We start from the raw sequence: 19021 nt of genomic DNA, 5'->3' as shown, positions 1-19021 counted from the left end.
TTATTGATCCAGTAGAAATATATGTATATAACCATATATGAATACTTTATTTGAAGTGAATAGACAAAACATTCTAAGTGAATCCAAATACAGATAGAAAAGTTAGGTGTGTGTTTGAAGAAGCCACATGTTCACTCCCTCTGCAGTATTAAGTGCAGTTCTCATAAACAATAGTGGCAGGTGTGATGGTTTATTTACTTAATGACAGTGTAAAGATCACATGCTGGAAAATTTGGATATTGTAAACTTTTTTGACAAGCAGCTGATTTGACTTTTTTTTTTTTAAATTTATTTGTTTGTTTGTTTGCTTGTTTGTTTGTTTGTTTTACTGAGCATGAGATTTAATGTGTTCATCATGTGTGTCTTTGCAGGGTCTTTAATATATTTTTGAGAATTACTGGATACCTGAAAGTATGTATAACTAAGAATAAGAATTGTGGAAAATAAAAACACAGTTTCCATCACACAATCAGGAAATAAATAAGCTCTACTGAAATAGTGCTCCATAATCCATTCTTGAGGTGGATGAGCTACAACAGCTAAAGACCACATGGGGTTTCATTCCTGTTCACCAAGAACAGAAATCTAAGACTACAGTAACAACCCTGTAAATGACATAAATCATACTAAAATATTTTTTAAAATCCATAGCTACCACATGGGACTCCATTACAGCTTCCTAGTGTCACCCTATCGAACAGATGAGACCTTGTAACAGTTACCAAACCATACCCCACCAGCCACCTGAGTTTCTTTAGCAACCAGCTAATTCAATTTTATTACCAACTGGAATCATTTTTAAACTTACTGCAAATATCACAGAAACTACTTGAAGCCTCATAATATTCACCAAGCTATACTGGAGCAACAGTACAGTTTCCAGCAAAGAAGCTACAATCCTGTAAACTTGACCTATACTGAAACCTCCACCTGACACTAAAGCAAGCTTGTTCTACAAGAATTGATTTTGATCTTCATGTCCACCGAGATTAATGACATATTTGGCCCAATGGCAAGAGCTGCTTGCTTGGTTCACACTTAGCGTCTGCATTCCAAAAAGGTTCGAATCCCACAGGAGCCCTCACTTTATTGTTAACTTGACTTTGTGTAACCGAGTTCCTTTTACTCGGACCCCAGTCCATATGAACTTGAAGGTCACAGAGAGTTACAGAGTACAGTGAACCTCCATTGGCACACAGCAAGCGGAACAGGGACGACCTGGCTCGTTGGTCTAGGGGTATGATTCTCGCTTTGGGTGCGAGAGGTCCCGGGTTCAAATCCCGGACGAGCCCCGGTTTTACATGGAATAGAGTGGTTGGGACAAAACTAATGGAAACTTGCCCTGCCGGCTTGGTTCTTGCTTGGAAGCTTGTTTCTCCAGAGGTCCAAGGAGGTTCAAATCCCACTGTAATTACCTCTGAAAATTAAAGCTCCAACCTGGAGCCTATCTCTGGAATACAGGGAGCGGGATGGAGAATGTCACACTTTGTGGAGACATGAACCTCTGAAATATTAATATAATAGAGTACAGAAAGACCTCAGAATATTGTCATTTTACTAACACCATTCATCATGTTCACTGTTATATTCATGTGTCTGTGGCTTTCATTAGGTAAGTTAACATTGATCTTTTCAGAAAGGAGATAATAAATTAATGATTAATTAGCCTGTGTGATGTTAAGAAAAAATAGAATATGACTTATATAACTAAAAACTAAAAAATTATTTTGTTCTCTTCTCTATAACAGGTGACTCCATGGCAGATTTATTAGAACCACTTTTCACTCATAAAGTTGTAGATGAAGGTGATGATGTTACTCTGTCCTGCAGCAACAAAGACAGTGGTTCAGTAAACAGTCTACAATGGTACAAACAACATCCAAAATCTAAACCTGAGTTCCTTTTTTTCATCACTCCATGTGGAGGTAAATCCCTATGCCACCATGTCTGTCTGCTAAAGTTGATGATAAAACTAAACAAGTGGATCTGATCATCTCCTCTGCTGCTTTTAATGTTTGATAATATACAATTAGAAGGTAATTTATTCATAATCACACTCTCTGGTATCACCCAGATGAGGATGGGTTCACATTTGAGTCTTCCTCATATCGTCTCACAGAGTTTTTTCTTGCCGCTGTTGCCTCAGAGTTGCTCATTAGGGGTAAAGTTAATTTTCAACTTTGAAATTTCTATTCTGAATTTCTGTATTTCTGTAAAGCTGCTTTGAGACAATGTCCATTGTTAAAAGTGCTGTACAAATAAAAATGAAGTGAACTGAATTGAATTGAACTGAATTTAATTACCTTTTGGTTATAGACACAGCAAATTTACTTATGAGAGATTTTGTTTAAATCTGGATCAGTTTCCTATGATTTTCCACAGCAAATTATCATAATTATTTATAAATGTACAAATAATTTAAAAACCACACAAACAGATAAAGGCTTATAGTATTGTATAGATGATGAATCTTGAAATACAACACCAGCCATAATGACTCTAGATTTCTGTCACTGACACTGTGTGAAGTGATCTGTACAAAATAACACTAAAACAGCATCACTTCCTGGGTGTGTCCTTCTAGAGACGTGTAAAGTTCAGCACATACAGCACTATTATACAGAATCCTCACAGAGCTGTGTTCAGAAATGGATCAACTATACAACTTACTGTACATAGTGAGATACATACCACTGATTCACACTCTAGTTACAGGTCATTCATTTTCATCAGTTTATCAATAGTTTTAACTATCACAATCATATTTAATCAGTTAATTAATTACATTAATTAATAACCATGTTTTTTTGGCGACGCTACCCATGCACTTGGAGGGTTGTGGGGCTGTGGTCAAGGGAGGCCTGCCAGGTCTGGAAAGAGAGGCACTCTGGCAGGCGGTCGCAATGGTTGTACCACGCATGCTTCCATTACCAGACGTGATTCAAAATCCAAACCCAGGAAAGGTTTGAAAGGCTTAAGCTCTTGTTGACAAGGTTTGCTGATATGAACTTGCATCCCAGTCTGTTGCAATCAATTCAATTCAATTCAATTTTATTTGTATAGCGCTTTTAACAAAGAGCATTGTCTCAAAGCAGCTTTACATGAGAAACCACATAAGAAAACAACAAACATATGAACAGACAAACAGACAAACAGTCCTAGATGTTATCCCAAGTGAGCAAGCCTGAGGTGACTGAGGCAACTGTGGCAAGGAAAAACTCCCTTAGATGGTATGAGGAAGAAACCTTGAGAGGAACCAGACTCAAAAGGGAACCCATCCTCATTTGGGTGACAATTGTGTGATGTAGATACAGCATGTGTATAGTGTTATGTGAATCAATAAGGAGGTTGTTGTCCATGGCGCTGCTTGAATATCCCAATCCTCACAAGCAGAACCCGGCTGGAGCTGGTCCATCTCCGGATGCCACTGGAGCCGGCACAGTCTCTGTATGCCTCGGGATGGGTAGAAGAAAGGAAACAATGGAACAGCATTAGCGTAGCTGCTATTCATAATATTAGCAGTACTAGCTGAATGTGCATTTAATCAGATGTACTGGAGTGCAAGGTTATGGGAAGTGTTAGATGTATGCCTGACTAAAGAGATAAGTCTTTAGTCTACATTTAAACTGGGAGACTGTGTCTGAGCCCCGAACACAGTCAGGAAGACTATTCCAGAGTTTTGGAGCTAAATACGAAAACGCTCTACCTCCTTTTGTGGACTTTGATATTCTGGGAACTACTAGAAGTCCAGAATTTTGTGATCTTAAAGAGCGTGGTGGATTGTAATGTGTTAGAAGACTGGATAGATAGGTGGGAGCTAAACCATTTAGAGCCTTGTATGTGAGTAGAGCTAGTTTATAGTCAATTCTAAACTTAACAGGCAGCCAGTGCAGGGATGATAATATTGGGGTTATATGATCATATTTTCTTGATCTGTTAAGAACTCTGGCGGCTGCATTCTGGACTAACTGTAGCTTGTTTATTGAAGATGCAGGACAACCACCTAGTAATGCATTACAGTAGTCCAGTCTGGAGGTCATGAATGCATGAACTAGCTTTTCTGCATCAGTTACAGATAAAATGTTCCTAAGCTTGGCAATACTTCTAAGATGGAAGAAGGCTGTTTTTGTGATATTGTAAATATGGTTTTCAAAGGATAAGTTGCTGTCTAATATTACACCCAGGTCTTTCACTGTTGAGCTAGTAGTAACAGTGCATCCTTCTAGGTGCAAGCTGAATTGTGAGAGCTTCTGTGTACTAGTTTTTGGGCCAATAAGTAATATCTCCGTTTTTTCAGAATTTAATAATAGGAAATTATTGGTCATCCGATCTCTAATATCTTTAACACACTCAGTTAATCTAGACCAATTAGATATTTCACCTGGTTTTGATGAGATATATAAAGGTGCACGATCCGGGCCGCTGTCTTCGGGACTGTGCACTGCATTGATCTGCATGGATCTCCAGTGGCAACCCGTCAGCCTTACAGCCTCTGTGTCCAACCAACATGGAAATACAGCCCACGGTTGCGAAACACCTAGACCCAGGGCTAGCTTTTCTCGATCCCCTCTAGCACTCCGAAGCATTCCGTACGCATGAGTTGTGGAAAAGACAAGGTTAAAGGGCACACAAGCGACGAGGATGGGATTCGAACCCACGCGTGCAAAGCACAATGGATTAGCAGTCCATCGCCTTAACCTCTCGGCCACCTCGTCAGACACAGGTGTGGCACCCACGACCAAATGTCCACAGAGGCCGCAACAATTCCGTAGCAGCGCGCCATAACTCAACGCGTTTAAACAAGCCTGTTCCCAAAGCAACTGGAGCCCATCCCACGTGCATTAGCAGTCTGTTTCCTTAACCTCTTGGCATCCTAGGTCACCCACATGACCTTACACCTCAGTGCACCTGGCACTTGCACTCCATTGCCCAAACCTCTTGGCCACCACTTCTTATGTCGATTTTTTATTCTTGGTTGAATTGTTGTTTTGTTGGTAGCTCGTAACCATGGTAAGGGCACGACTGATGCGGCTCACACACGCGGAAACCGTGATTTGCGTACCGTTCTGTGGTTGTTTGGACTTGCTGTTTGAAAAAGCGAGGTGTGAAACGAAGCAGCCAGCATTGACACCAGTTGCCGAAACCTGGGAGCTATTTCAGCACCTGGGTCTGGGGGCTCCGGTACCATGTGAGCTCGTTTTTTTTTTTGCAGCCAGCTAACAGCAACTCTTAAGCACATTTGCAGAAGGCACAGGAGCCAACACCCCTGTAAAGCCTTTGGGGTGCCAGAGCCCACAACCACTGCCTTGAAAAGGCTCAGCTGGCAGCGGTGGGATTTGAACCCACGCCTCCGAAGAGACTGGAGCCTAAATCCAGCGCCTTAGACCACGCGGCCACGCTACCCGAGGGCTCAGTACTTATAGACCTCTGTGGAGAGCACACTGACATACTGTCTGGGTGTGTGGTACACAGGCTGCACAGATGAGGACAGACAAACTGTGCAGAGGGTGAAAAACAGCTCAAAAAATCATCGGCTGCCCTCTGCCCTCCTTGGATGACATGTCCAGGTCCTGCTGCCTCAGCAAAATCAAGGCCATCACAGGAGACTCCTCACATCCTGCTCATCACTTGTTTGACCTGTTGCCATCTGGGTGGCGCTTCAGGTCAACAAAGTCTCACACCACCAGACTTACAAACAGCTTCTTCCCCTGGGCCATTCGGACTGCAAACAATCACTGAACACACACACACACATTCTACCTAATAAAATGTGCAATTCTACTGTGCACTTTAATCTGTCTGTGAATTGAGTACAAGTTATAACTTAATATTGGCTTTGCACAAATTAGATTTCAAGCAAATATATAATTGGGAACATTTTGTTGCAGCTTTATGAATGTTCTGCTTATATTGCAGTAGCCCTTTAAAAAAGGGTACAAGTATGCATATGTATGAAAGGAGAGTCCATAACCTGAGGTACTGAGATATTGAGAAGGGTTCAGTGAATTAATTCTATTTTTACATATGTTTCTTTATTGACATGCACAGCCAATTATTACAACATTATTACAACAATACTAATTCTAACAAAGTCCTGAATATGTACAATATGGCTATATTTGTGGACACCTAACCATCACACCAGTATGTGGGCATTCTCCAACCTGCTGCACAATTGTATAGGATGTTTTTATATTCTTACAAAAACATGTTCCAGCTCAATGAAGATGTTTATTACAAGTTTGGTGTGGAATAAATTGAGTGACCTGCACACAGCCCTGACCTCAAACCCACTCAACACTTTGGGATGAATTAGAATTCTGACTGCACCCCAAGCCACACATGCCTGATGTTTTAGGGCTGTATGGACACATGGACATACAGTATCTCACAAAATTGAGTACACCCCTCACAGTTTTGTAAATATTTTATTATATCTTTTCATGTGACAACACTGAAGAAACGACACTCTGCTACAATGTAAAGTAGTGAGTGTACAGCCTGTATAACAGTGTAAATTTGCTGTCCCCTCAAAATAACTCAACACACAGCCATTAACGTCTAAACCATTAGCAACAAAAGTGACTACACCCCTAAGTGGAAATGTCCAAATTGGGCCCAAAGTGTCAATATTTTGTGTGGCCACCATTATTTTCCAGCATTGCCTTAACCCTCTTGGGCATGGAGTTCACCAGAGCTACAGGTTGCCATATATTTACAAAAATGTGAGGGGGGTACTCACTTTTGTGAGATACTGTATATTGCCACCTACTGAACAATCATCTAATTTTTAATATTATTAGTGTATATTTTGCAACAAGTTTGAAGTAATATCTAAATAATGCTAGTCTAAGTAGATTGATTGATAATGTTAAATTGCCCCTAGGTGTGAATGGGTGAGCAAATGGCTGTGTGTGTGTGTGTGTGAGAGAGAGAGAGAGAGAGAGAGAGAATTATTTTTTTCAATTATATTTCTGCACATATATAAATTTGGTAAGTTAAAAAACAATTTTTTTGGTGTTAAGGTTTTTCTCTTCAGTGAACACAAGATGGCGCAGTCACTTATCTTAATGTTGGTCTAGAACTAGAGCACAACACAACCTGCTCACATTCTCTGAGACATAGAGTATACTTGTTCTTCTATCATACATACTGCTGATATAATATCCTAACCCCTGCCCTGGTTACTCTTAGTGCCTAAGCTAATTTCAGAGATATCATTCTGAATAAACAACACAACTGTCCACTTAACACTAAACTGTCATAAGAATAAATAATCATCTAATGTCATTTCTTTGGCACCTGCTGTGTCAGAAACATTAAAAACTAGAAACTTATATGTGAATGTGCCTTTATTCTTCTTTCTCTTCTTCTGATGCTACTGTGAGTACAGGAAAGTTTTATTTTTCAGATTTAACTGTTAGAGCTGAGAAATAAGGGATTAATTCAACCTTAATTACCAAGGGAAAATACTCATTTCTTCCTCATTCTTAAATAAATCATATTCTCTTCCACTTAGTGTTTCTAACATTTATCTGCTGCTGGTGTTTACACAAACTTTCTCTAATTTAGAGATATCACTAACATATGTAAAATAACATAAATACATTAATTTCCTACTTTCAGTATGTGTTTACTTAAATGTCCTCTGGACAGGTTCCCCATATGAGGCTGAATGTAAAGCCAGGATGTTTCAGTAAGAATCAACAATCTGACAACATTGGTGACACTGTCATGTGATGCTGTGGGGTGGAGCAATTTTGAAGCTTTATGGTGTTAACATATTAGATTACAGAAAGATCTCCACTATTTTCACTGAGCTAAGACCAGTCATCATGTTCACTGTTATATTCATGTATCTGTGGCTTTCACTAGGTGAGTTAACATTGACTTTTTGTCATTGCAGAAATATTAACTATATTATATTAAATATTAGTCTGTGTGGTGATGCAGTGTGAAAATGCAGAGTGTGGGTCTGACTTAAGTATTTCCTGTTGATTATTTAAAGTTTAAGAACATTATGATCTCTTCTCTATGACAGGTGACTCCATGGCAGATTCAATAGAGTCAGATTTCCCTCATAAAGCTGTAGATGAAGGTGATGATGTTACTCTGTCCTGCAAATACAAACCAAGCTTTACAGGAAACAACCTGCACTGGTACAGGCAATATCCAAAATCTAAACCAGAGTTCCTTCTTATTGTTGACCAAAAAGGAAATTTAATTTCCAACACTGTCCCAAGAATGTCTGCTAAAGTTGATGATAAAACTAAACAAGTGGATCTGATCATCTCCTCTGCTGCTGTATCAGACTCTGCTCTATACTACTGTGCGCTGAGGCCCACAGTGACAGGAAATCCAGCTGCACTGTACAAAAACTTTCACACAGTTTTGTTATATTGAAAGCAGTTCTGCTGATGACGTTGAGCTGCTATTTACATGCTATTTTTGGCGAATTCTGTCTCTCTTGCAATTTATAAAGGGTTCATTAATATATTATAGTTTGACAAATGTTGGATTATTAGGAGATAGCTAATTGTTTAAGCTTCATTAACCACTTTATCCTGTTCAGAGATCTATAGCTTTTCTTGGCAACACTGGAAATGAGAGAAACCTGAGCTCAATCTCGAACTGGGGACCATGGAACTGTGAGGCAGCAATACTATCTGATGTCTTTGTCTGACAGTTCATCAGTGCCTGAAAAGTAAAGATTAGTTAAATATTTTGCATTCATTAATGGTATAATTTTTGGTTTAGAGAGGGATTATTAATATAACTTTTAAAAGTAGCTTTTCCTTATTTTGGTATTCAATCTTCTTGGGGATTTCTTTAGATGCTCTGATGAGTCTACATGCAGAAAGAAGAAGAAGAGGCTTAAAGCCATGTAAAAGCAACAATCCACAGGTTAAAAAATACATGACTGTTGGCATCACAGTGATGACAGTTTTTATGGTGCATCACATAGGATCTTATCTGAGCCAGAAAATCCCAGAAGTGTCTCAATTTCATGTAGAGATAGGAGAGCAGACCCCTCTCTCCCATCCTCATCATTACATTCAGGGAAATATTGATAGCATCATGTGAAACTATTCAGCTGTTTAATATTAAACTGCACTCCGTGTCAGAGCAGAAGACTCTATGGAAGATAATGAAAACCACTAGAAAGATGATTAGGGTCTATCTATCCACCATTGAGGATCCTTACCAGAAAATATATACAACTTTGTGGATGTTGCCTCCGAGCCTCTTCCAGACACTTTACTCTGATAGTCAGGTATACATCTTTATACACTGATGATACTATTCCATATTCCTTGATAACCTGGAAATAAAAAGTAAAAGCTTGGTTCAATCATCACAGCAGAATTTTACAATATACAATATACCAACACTATATCATGGAAGGCAGCACTGAATCTTTTGAGTTTGTTGCAGTGAACAACAGCAAGTTCACCACCACTGCCTTGAAGAGGCAAAAACTAACACATAATGTATTACAGTGTTACAGAGAAAAAATCCTTTATAAATATATGAAGTGCAAAGTTTAAATACTCTTTCTGATGACTCAAGCCTCTTTTTGTCTGTGAACATTTCTTTGTGTCTTAAGGTTTTTCTCCTTGATGAACACAAAGATGGTGAACTCAGTTATCTTATGATGGGCCGAATACTAGAGCAGCATATAAACCTGCACATTCTTTTCACATACTTTTCACAATAAACCCTCTGTGATATAGGCTCTACCTCTACTTCTATCATACATACTGCACAAATATTATCTTAACCCCTGCCATGGTTCATCTCAGTAGTAGATAATTTCAGATATACCAGCTCACATAAAACAACTGTCCACTTTAGACTAAACTGTGTTTTTAAATCTCTAGTGCAGTTGTACAAATGCTGTATTTTTCATATGTAACTACCTTTAACCTTGTGTTGTTAGAGTCTTCCAGTCCACCTCACTCCTGAATGTAAAGCCACACTGCTGACACTGTCATGTGATGCTGTGGGGTGGAGCTTCATGAACCTTTATGATGTTAACATTTGCAAGAAATTTGACAAAAAAAATTTTTCATTCAAAAAATGAATTCAATAAATCCTGGATTCAAATGTAAGAATCAACAATCAGCCCTGTCATGTGATACTGCAGGGTGGAGCTTCAAGAAGCTTTATGAAGATCCAGAGAGCAAAAGGAAAACAAAACCTCCTAAAAAGCTAAACAAAATAACACAAAAAAGAGAAAGAAAAGATAACAAATCCATAAAGTGATATAATACACAAAATAAAAAACTTTTAAAAAAGAATAAAATGGTGTGAGCTAACACAGGCTCCCGTGTTCCATACACAACAAAAGACAAGACATTAGGGAATTTAATTTCTTTACTGAAGCAGAGTGATGTCTAGATCAATAACAAAAAGAACTGTACATGTTACATGCATACTTTTATAAGGTTTTATGAAGTAACTGAAGTTGATTTTAAATAGTCAGAATGTAATGAATGAATATTAGCTATACAAAATTTAGCAATTACCATTTATCCATTTATCCAGTGGTATCCTGGCTAATCTGTCCTACTGAATAAATTTAGAAATTAACTTTATTCTACATTAAAATCATCTATTGAAAGTAACTGAATGAAAATATCCAGAAAACAGCGCCAGTTTCTGTTGTTCCACAAGGAGGCAGAATAAAACAATAAACCCAGCCACTAATAAACATGTGCTGCTGTCACTCTGTAACCATGTCTCTATCAGGAAATGTTCAAGAAACTCAACATTGTAGATTTTGTACCTATGATGTGGATTTTTATTTTTTACCTAATGAAATCATCACATTAAAGATAAAGCTTTCAGATAAAAGCTGATAAATGAACACATTTAAGTGTAATGTTGTTAGTCACATAAATACACAAACAAGTAATTAATTGATTAATTGATTTATTGATTGTCTAAACCACTTGATATTTGACTAAGAGTCCAATAAAGAGTTAGAGACCCCTGGTATAATATGTAAAACCTTAATTATTAGATGAATGATAAATGTCTTGTTCCACATGTGAGACTGAATGTAATGTCAGGATGCAGTAAAGAATCTGTCAGTAAAACTGGTGACACTGTCATATGATGCTGAGGGGTGGAGCTTCATGAACCTCAGAAATGTTAATATAATAAAGTACAGAAAGACCTCAGAATATTGTCATTTTGCTAACACCATTCATCATGATCACTGTTATATTCATGTGTCTGTGGCTTTCATTAGGTAAGTTATCATTGACCTTCTCAGAAAGGAAGTGTTACATTAATGATTAATTAGCCTTTATGATGTTAAGAAAAAGTATAATATGAGTTATATAACTGAAAAATAAAAATTATTATGTTCTCTTCTCTATGACAGGTGACTCCATGGCAGATCCAATAGAGCCACGTTTCCCTCATGAAGTTGTAGATGAAGGTGATGATGTTACTCTGTCCTGCAGCTACAAAGACTTCAGTGGTGCAGTAAATAACTTGCAATGGTACAAACAACATCCAAAATCTAAACCTGAGTTCCTTTTTTACATCTTACCGAGTGGAGATAAAACTGACCCTATGCCACCACGTCTGTCTGCTGAAGTTGATGATAAAACTAAACAAGTGGATCTGATCATCTCCTCTGCTGCTGTATCAGACTCTGCTCTATACGACTGTGCTCTGGTGCCCACAGTGACAGGAAATCCAGCTGCACTGTACAAAAACACTGACACAGTTTTGTTATACTGAAGGTAGATAAACTGCTTAAACTCAATAATTTACATTCCTTTAAATCAGGAACTCTGCTAGTTTTTGACTCTCACAATTTTCAAGTGAAATAAACTCACACAGCAGAATAAACTCATGAACAGGATATTATTGTACATCTCTCCACTATAGATAGTCTTTTTGGAGTCCTAATTTACTAAAAAAAATCAAATGTACATTAAATAATTGCTTAAATTGACTGTTGTTAGTTTTTAAATGCATTATCATACTAAATATTTTACAGTAATTCATTACATACAACAGTCTGACATAAGATCAGCAAACTTCCATGTATTTATTTTATTTTGCTCTCTTTTGGTCATCATCATGAGGAGACTCTTGCAGAAGACTGAACAGGAGTTGTTTGTTCTCTGATATAACTGAGGATAGCTAGCTAGCAAGCTAACATTAGCTATATCTGTTTATAACAGTAGCTTGCAGAGTCAAATGCTGCACTCATACAGTAGTTCAGAATTATCAGCTAACAAAAACACAAAACCTCTTGTTACCTATACAGCCTGAATACAAGTATAGCTTTTCTATTCCACTTTCTACTCAAAATAAAATAGAAAAAACTTGGAAATGTATTTAGTTTAAAAAGTTAGTATCAAAGGATAAAGTACTGTGAGTTATTGTGTCTTTTTGGTGTTAGAGTCATGAGTCAGATGCAGTGGGTTGATCAGCAACAGTGGAATAGTTCTGTGTTGTATTAGTGACTCAGTTCACTGTCACTGATACTGTGAAGTGATGATCTGTGTAAAATTATGCTCCAACAGCATCACTTCCTGGGTGTGTCCTTCTAGAGACGTGTAAAGTTCAGCACATACAGCACTATTATACAGAATCCTCACAGAGCTGTGTTCAGAAATGGATCAACTATACAACTTACTGTACATAGTGAGATACATACCACTGATTCTCACTCTAGTTACAGGTCATTTATTTTTATCAATTTATTAACAGAACTCATTATTACAATAATATTTAATCAATTAATTCAGTGCATTAATTAATGACCATGTTTTCTATTATTCATCTAGTCATTTATTGAATTTTAAGTCAATATTTGGTTTAAAAAAACTATTCCACTTACATATTTTTTTATATTCTTTTCACACCAGGCAGTTTTGCAAATAAAATTGGACCAACAGATGAAGATGCCAACATTGTCAGGAAAGAAACAGAGACTGTTACTCTGAAATGTTCATATGAGTCAAGCAGTGAAGACATTCATCTTTACTGGTACAAACAATATCCTAACAGCGCACCACAGTATTTACTGTATAAAGGCGCAAGGTCAAGATCTGACCAGAGCACTCCTGATGATCGTCGATTAGAGAAAAAACCAGCAGAGACTCTACTGAACTCACTATCAGAGGTCTAAAGCTCTCAGATTCTGCACTCTATCTTTGTGCTCTTTGTGGTCATTTTGAATGAATCCGTAATATGATTCGGGAGTGATTCGTTCATTTTGTATTGACCGCGCATGCGCAAGATCCTATCTGGGTCTGTGCTGGGAAACTTGTTCGTCACGTGACAGCCTCATAGGCTACGGCTCTGCAGTCACTACCGTCTTCGGGTCGGATTCGTTCGTTCCTTCATCACACTTCCCGGCTCAGTATCTTACAGTCCATAATACTAATGTAATGTTGTATAATATTTAGGAATGATCATAAAATTATCAAAACTTCCGCGGATTTCTGCAGGACTTGAAGAGCTGGACACTGGGTGAGATCGCCTGTGCTGCAGGTCTGTCAGTGTGTGTGTGTGTGTGTGTGTCTAAATAGTGCCCTTTGCACAAACCCATTTGTTTTGGGTTTTCTGTTTGTTAATGTATTAGTTATCACACTATGCATTTTGGGCTGGTATTTTATTTTATTTCATTTTTAAATGGACGGGTTTTAAGCTGTAGCTGGGCTGGAAATCTTAGGTCCAATCCGGAAATCACTGGTTACTATGGTTACCGCGTCCTGCGGGGAGAAAGAGCTCCTTCTGACAACACTCAGCCCCTCACGGTAGGACGATCTTTATCCTTTAATGTCACACTGATTTTACAATAAATGTACAATAAATATATAATATAATATAACATAATATACAATACAATGTAATATTTACCCCAGTAGTAGGACACTTTCAAGAACCCTGTGTTACTTCCTCCTCTCCAATAACTCACAGTGGCAGGGTAGCAGTTCGGTAGTTCAGTGTTCGAAAAAAAGGATGAGACGGACAAAGTTAGCCGATGCATGCCATTTTACTTCCCTCAAAATTTACTCCCGGATGGAATAACTGACATGAACTCTAACATAAATAGCAAATAAGCTTTTATTTCTCTGCTTTCCAAACTAGATGAACCGCGAGCGCACACACACTTCTGAGCACATTGTTCCGCACTACTCTACCCATAATGCATTTCACTCAGGACTACAACCTCCCTGTAGACAGTGGTCTTAAAGCAACAGCTCTTACTTTACCCCACTCCCGCAACACTACCCCCACTCTGGATGGTGATTAAACCCTTAACACCACTCCAGCAACATAGTATGACGGATACACGGCACATCAACACACACATTAGCCATGATATTATCATAGATCTACGGTGTAAATGAAAGGCAGAAATACATTCAACACAATGTCCAACCATTGGCCTACCCCCCATTTGGTTGTTAACAGTCCCTGTCGAATCCTGTTGCAGCATGCTACCCCCACTCGACTGAACATTCTCTGTGTGTCCTGCTCTGTCATCGGTTCAGCGGGATTATCCATGAGAGGCGTGCTGTTCGTGCCACTGGAATTTTCAGTTTCCTCTGCTAAGAGACAAGACAGATTCAGGTGAAGTCCAGTTCCATCAGCTTCCAGGCTTAGGGCAGGAACTTCCTGAGGTTGCCAACCGTCCGAGTCTTTAAATACCCAGCTGTTCTCCAAGGGTTGCAGAGAATGGTAGGGTTTGGGCTTGTCATGATGAACGACCTTTACTTTGGTCCTAGGATTTCTTTGGATTCAGTACACTAGGTTGTCAAGATGTCCCAAGATAAAGTAAGGGCCATCGTAGTTGGGGAGAAACTTCCTGATCTTGTTTTTCACTTGCTTGGTTCTTTTGACAAGATACCACACTGCATCACCGACCTTGTAGCATGTTCTGGTCACTCGCTTATCATACTGTTTAGCACGCTCCACAGATTGGCCTTGTGCATTCCTCGCCACCTGATTTGCAAACTCCAAACTTTCTCTCATCTGAATCACATATTGTGGGACTGATTCAGTCACTGTGTTGCTTAGGGGCTTCCCTGTGATGAGGTCGATGGGCTCCATTATCTCCTGGCTGAAAAGCATCATGTTTGGGGTAAGCCCAGTCGAGCTGTGTTTGGTCACTCTGTAAGCCATTACAGCATAAGGAACCATAAGGTCCCACTCCCAATGACATCGCACGGAGGTCGTGGCTAGGATTTTCTGTAGAGTGGCATTAAGCGCTCTGCGCTCTAGACTGTTGAGTCGTCCGTGGGCATAACCAAAAAGATTAAGCATATCGCCTATAGACTCAATGAATTTGTGTTAAGGTGCCCATTGATGGCCAAGAACATATTCCAAACACCTCCACCATCTACAAGGACTGTCTCCACATTTAAAAAATTCCCTTGATCATTATACCAGCTCTACTCACAGGGACTCACTAAATAAAAGTATTAGCAACGACAACAATGTAATCCAGGGTAAGACCTACCTTTGTCCTCCGACAGCCTCACTTATCTGTGGAATGGATTAAACAACGTGGTGAATTTACAAAGATGGGTAAATTGTGGCCTTGAAGGGATGCTCTTGGATAGCAAAGATGCTCAAATAGGCTTTGGCTTTCAAGGGGCGACTGATTTGTGTTAAGGTGCCCAGAGTCTGCTATGAACAAATTCCACACACCCTGCACCAACAAGGACTGTCTTCACAGTAATATGTTACCCTGATCATTATGCCACGTCTACCAGCAGGGACTGTTTTCATTGTAACAAATAATTCCCACACCAGTAGACCACCTAGACCAGTTGACACTCTTTTCATTGGGACCAAGCAGAGTGCGTTAGAGAATTTTATTGCGGATCAGACGGCCCCCTGGACGAATCCGCATACCGCTGCCTGAATCCGCTGATTCAGGTATCCTTAACTGGTTAACAGTTTACAACATTAAAAGTTGTCTGGAAATGACCAAGCCTACAAACGATATCATGTGTAGATAATCCCATCGCAGTAGGAAACTGCAGATTGACTTTTAATCTATGCACCCTTGGTCCAATATTAAAATGACAGGTTTAAAATGCTTTGAAAGGGCAACCTGTTGTCAGTTGCTAGTTCTTACCTGTGGGGGTATAGCTCAGTGGTAGAGCATTTGACTGCAGATCAAGAGGTCCCTGGTTCAAATCCAGGTGCCCCCTGATGGATTTGCTTTGCAGTACCTTTAAATTGCTCGACCTGTCCATCTGACTGAGGTCAGAAAGGTGTTGTGTTTTGTTTTTAGGTTTTGTCAATGTCTAGCAACTCACACATGCTCTGGAAGACCTCTGATTCAAAATTGGTGCCTTGGTCACTATGGAGTGTAAGTGGTGCCCCATAATGTGCGTGTGCGACACCAAAGTGAAACATCTTCTCACATTTGGTACCAACAATACCTGGTCCACAACCAAGACAATGTTCACTCCACACCGAAATGTCCACCCACTGGCTCCTCGTGCATCTGGCGCATTACATCTTCCTGGAAAACTCGCGGCAGGATTATCTGGGGATAAAACTCAGGGCCCTCATTCAGGTACAGTCTTTGCCACTGGCTTCAGTAGGCTTTTGTTGCTGGGCCATAGGGGGACACATTCTCCCAGGAAGGTCATTCATTGGCTTCCTCCATACACCTCTTGATGGGAGCAATTTCCGGATCGGCTGTCTGAGCAGAACGCAGTTCCCTTGTTGTACTTGAGAAAGCACAGGTCTGATTCCGAAATTGCTAGCATCTGTGTCCAGAACAAGATCACCAATGTCCATAGGGTAGCCAAGGATGGGGGTGGTAGTGAGCAGCTTCTTTAACTCATCAAATGCCTGTTGGCTCTCAGGGGTCCAGTGAAATTGGGCATGTTTCCTCAACAGGTTGTGAAGGGGCTTTGCAACTGCAGCAAAATCTTTGACAAACCGCCTGTAGTAGCATGCAAGACCCACAAACTGTTGAACTTCGTGAACACTCACAGGCTGTGGCCATTCTTGAATTTCCTGCACCTTCTCTGGGTCGGCGGCTATACCATGCTCTGAGACGACGTGGCCAAGGTAGACTACCTGGCAGCAGAAGAGACAACATTTTGCAGGTTTCAGCTTCAGGTTCGCTTGGCGCAGCCTTTTGAACACCTGTCTATCTTACATTAGAGCGAGCAGAAAATAAAACAGGATGGCAAGAGAACATGTTACCGCTGCAGAAAGAGTGGTCATCCGGCACAAGAATGCTGGTTCAAAGACAAAGACTGCAGAAACTGTGGAAGAAAGGGACACGTTGAGAGTGCATGTCAAAGCAAAAAGCTGACCATAAATGAGAAAGTAAAGCCAACTAAACAGGTGGAACAAAAAGAAGGATATGTCAGGAAATTTAACCTCAATCAAGTAGAAAATACGGGGAAACAAGAGGATGAATCTGAAGAAAATGACTTCTCACACATAATGTCTGTGTCTTCAAATTCTGATGGCTACTGGGTGACGCCACTGTTAAATGGGGAGGCCGTCCCTATGCAGGTGGATACAGGAGCAGCTGTATCACTCGTGACTGAGTCAACTTACAGAGAGAAGTGGCCATACCTCCATCCCAAGGAAGCAAAGCTGACTCTGAAATCATACACAGGAGAGCTTGTGCCTCTTTTAGGGGTGGTGGATGTAACTGTGAAGCTGAACAGCCAGAAGGTAAAATTACCACTATATATTGTGAAAGGTAGTAGTCACATTTGATGGGCCGAGCATGGCTAGAGAAAATAAAGTTAAATTGGCAAGAAGTGCACTTAGTAGCGAAAGAGTCTACCAGCTTACAAAACATCCTGAGGAAGCATGCAGAGGTGTTCGGAGATGAGCTGGGGAACATGAAAGACATCATTGTAAAGCTGGCCATTAAACCCGACAGTAAACCTAAGTGCCTTAAAGCCCGCCCTGTTCCCTATGCAACTAAGCCTAAGGTGGAAACAGAACTGGACCGCCTGGAGAACACTGGAGTACTGAAGAAAGTGGGCATCAGTGAGTGGGCCACACCTATTGTTCCTGCATTAAAAAAGGATGGAACGGTCAGAATTTTTGGCAATTTCAAGGTTACGATAAACCCTGTTTTAACTGTGGAACAGTACCCCTTGCCGTTAATTGAAGATCTTTTTGCTGGATTAGCGGGCGGCCAGAAATTCAGCAAAATAGACTTGTGTCATGCTTACCTTCAAATGCAGGTTGATCCTGCTTCCCAAGAGCTGTTGACCATCGTGACACACAAGGGCCTATATAGATATCAGTGGCTACCTTTTGGAATAACTTCGGCTCCAGCATTGTTTCAACATGCCATGGACCAGATCCTGAGTGGCCTAAATGGAGTATAGTGTTATCTGGATGACCTGTTAATCAAGGGAAAGATGATGAGGATCATCTCCATAACCTAAATACAACGCTACAGCGGCTAAAAGAGCATGGTCTCCGGGTAAAGAAAGACAAATGTGAATTTTTCAAACCCACCGAATGTCTTGGACACGTAATTGACAGCACTGGTCTCCATAAAGCTCCATCTAAGGTAAAAGCTATTATGGATGCACCGTCCCCAAAGAATGTGTGCCAGCTGAGCTCATTCCTGGGACTACTGACATACTACGCAAAGTTCATGCCAAACCTGGCCAGCAGGCTTCGTCCCCTACACGAACTGTTGAACTAGTCCCAACAATGGAAATGGTCCGACAGATGTGAGAAGGCATTCAGGGATGTGAAATGTGTATTAACACAGTCCAAGGCCCTCACACATTATAACCCTTCTATACCAATACAGCTGGCATGTGATGTTTCACCATACGGTGTCAGGGCGGTACTTTCACGTTATGCCATCCGGTGAAGAAAGACCAGTTGCTTTTGCGTCAAGGACCCTGAACTCAGCAGAGAGCAATTATGCCCAAATTGAATGAGAAGCTTTAGCGATCATATTTGGTGTCAAGAAATTTCATCAATACTTGTTCTGGCGCAGATTCACTCTACTTGCTGACCACTGACC

General features: G+C 40.1%; 4 non-coding genes across 4 annotated transcripts; 2 read left to right on the top strand and 2 right to left on the bottom strand.

The window, feature by feature from the left end:
* The first annotated feature begins 1220 nt into the window (after positions 1-1220).
* Positions 1221-1292, top strand: trnap-ugg (transfer RNA proline (anticodon UGG)). The gene has a single exon. It is a non-coding gene; the product is annotated as a tRNA-Pro (tRNA).
* A 3341-nt stretch (positions 1293-4633) lies between these two features.
* Positions 4634-4715, bottom strand: trnas-gcu (transfer RNA serine (anticodon GCU)). The gene has a single exon. It is a non-coding gene; the product is annotated as a tRNA-Ser (tRNA).
* Positions 4716-5321: 606 nt separating this feature from the next.
* Positions 5322-5403, bottom strand: trnal-uag (transfer RNA leucine (anticodon UAG)). Its single transcript has one exon. It is a non-coding gene; the product is annotated as a tRNA-Leu (tRNA).
* Positions 5404-16127: 10724 nt separating this feature from the next.
* trnac-gca (transfer RNA cysteine (anticodon GCA)) lies at positions 16128-16199 on the top strand. The gene has a single exon. It is a non-coding gene; the product is annotated as a tRNA-Cys (tRNA).
* Positions 16200-19021: the final 2822 nt, after the last annotated feature.

The sequence above is a fragment of the Hemibagrus wyckioides genome, unplaced genomic scaffold (genome assembly GCF_019097595.1).
Source record: "Hemibagrus wyckioides isolate EC202008001 unplaced genomic scaffold, SWU_Hwy_1.0 Contig24, whole genome shotgun sequence".
NCBI classification, from domain to species: Eukaryota; Metazoa; Chordata; class Actinopteri; order Siluriformes; family Bagridae; genus Hemibagrus; species Hemibagrus wyckioides.
This window is presented reverse-complemented; position numbering and strand designations above follow the sequence as displayed.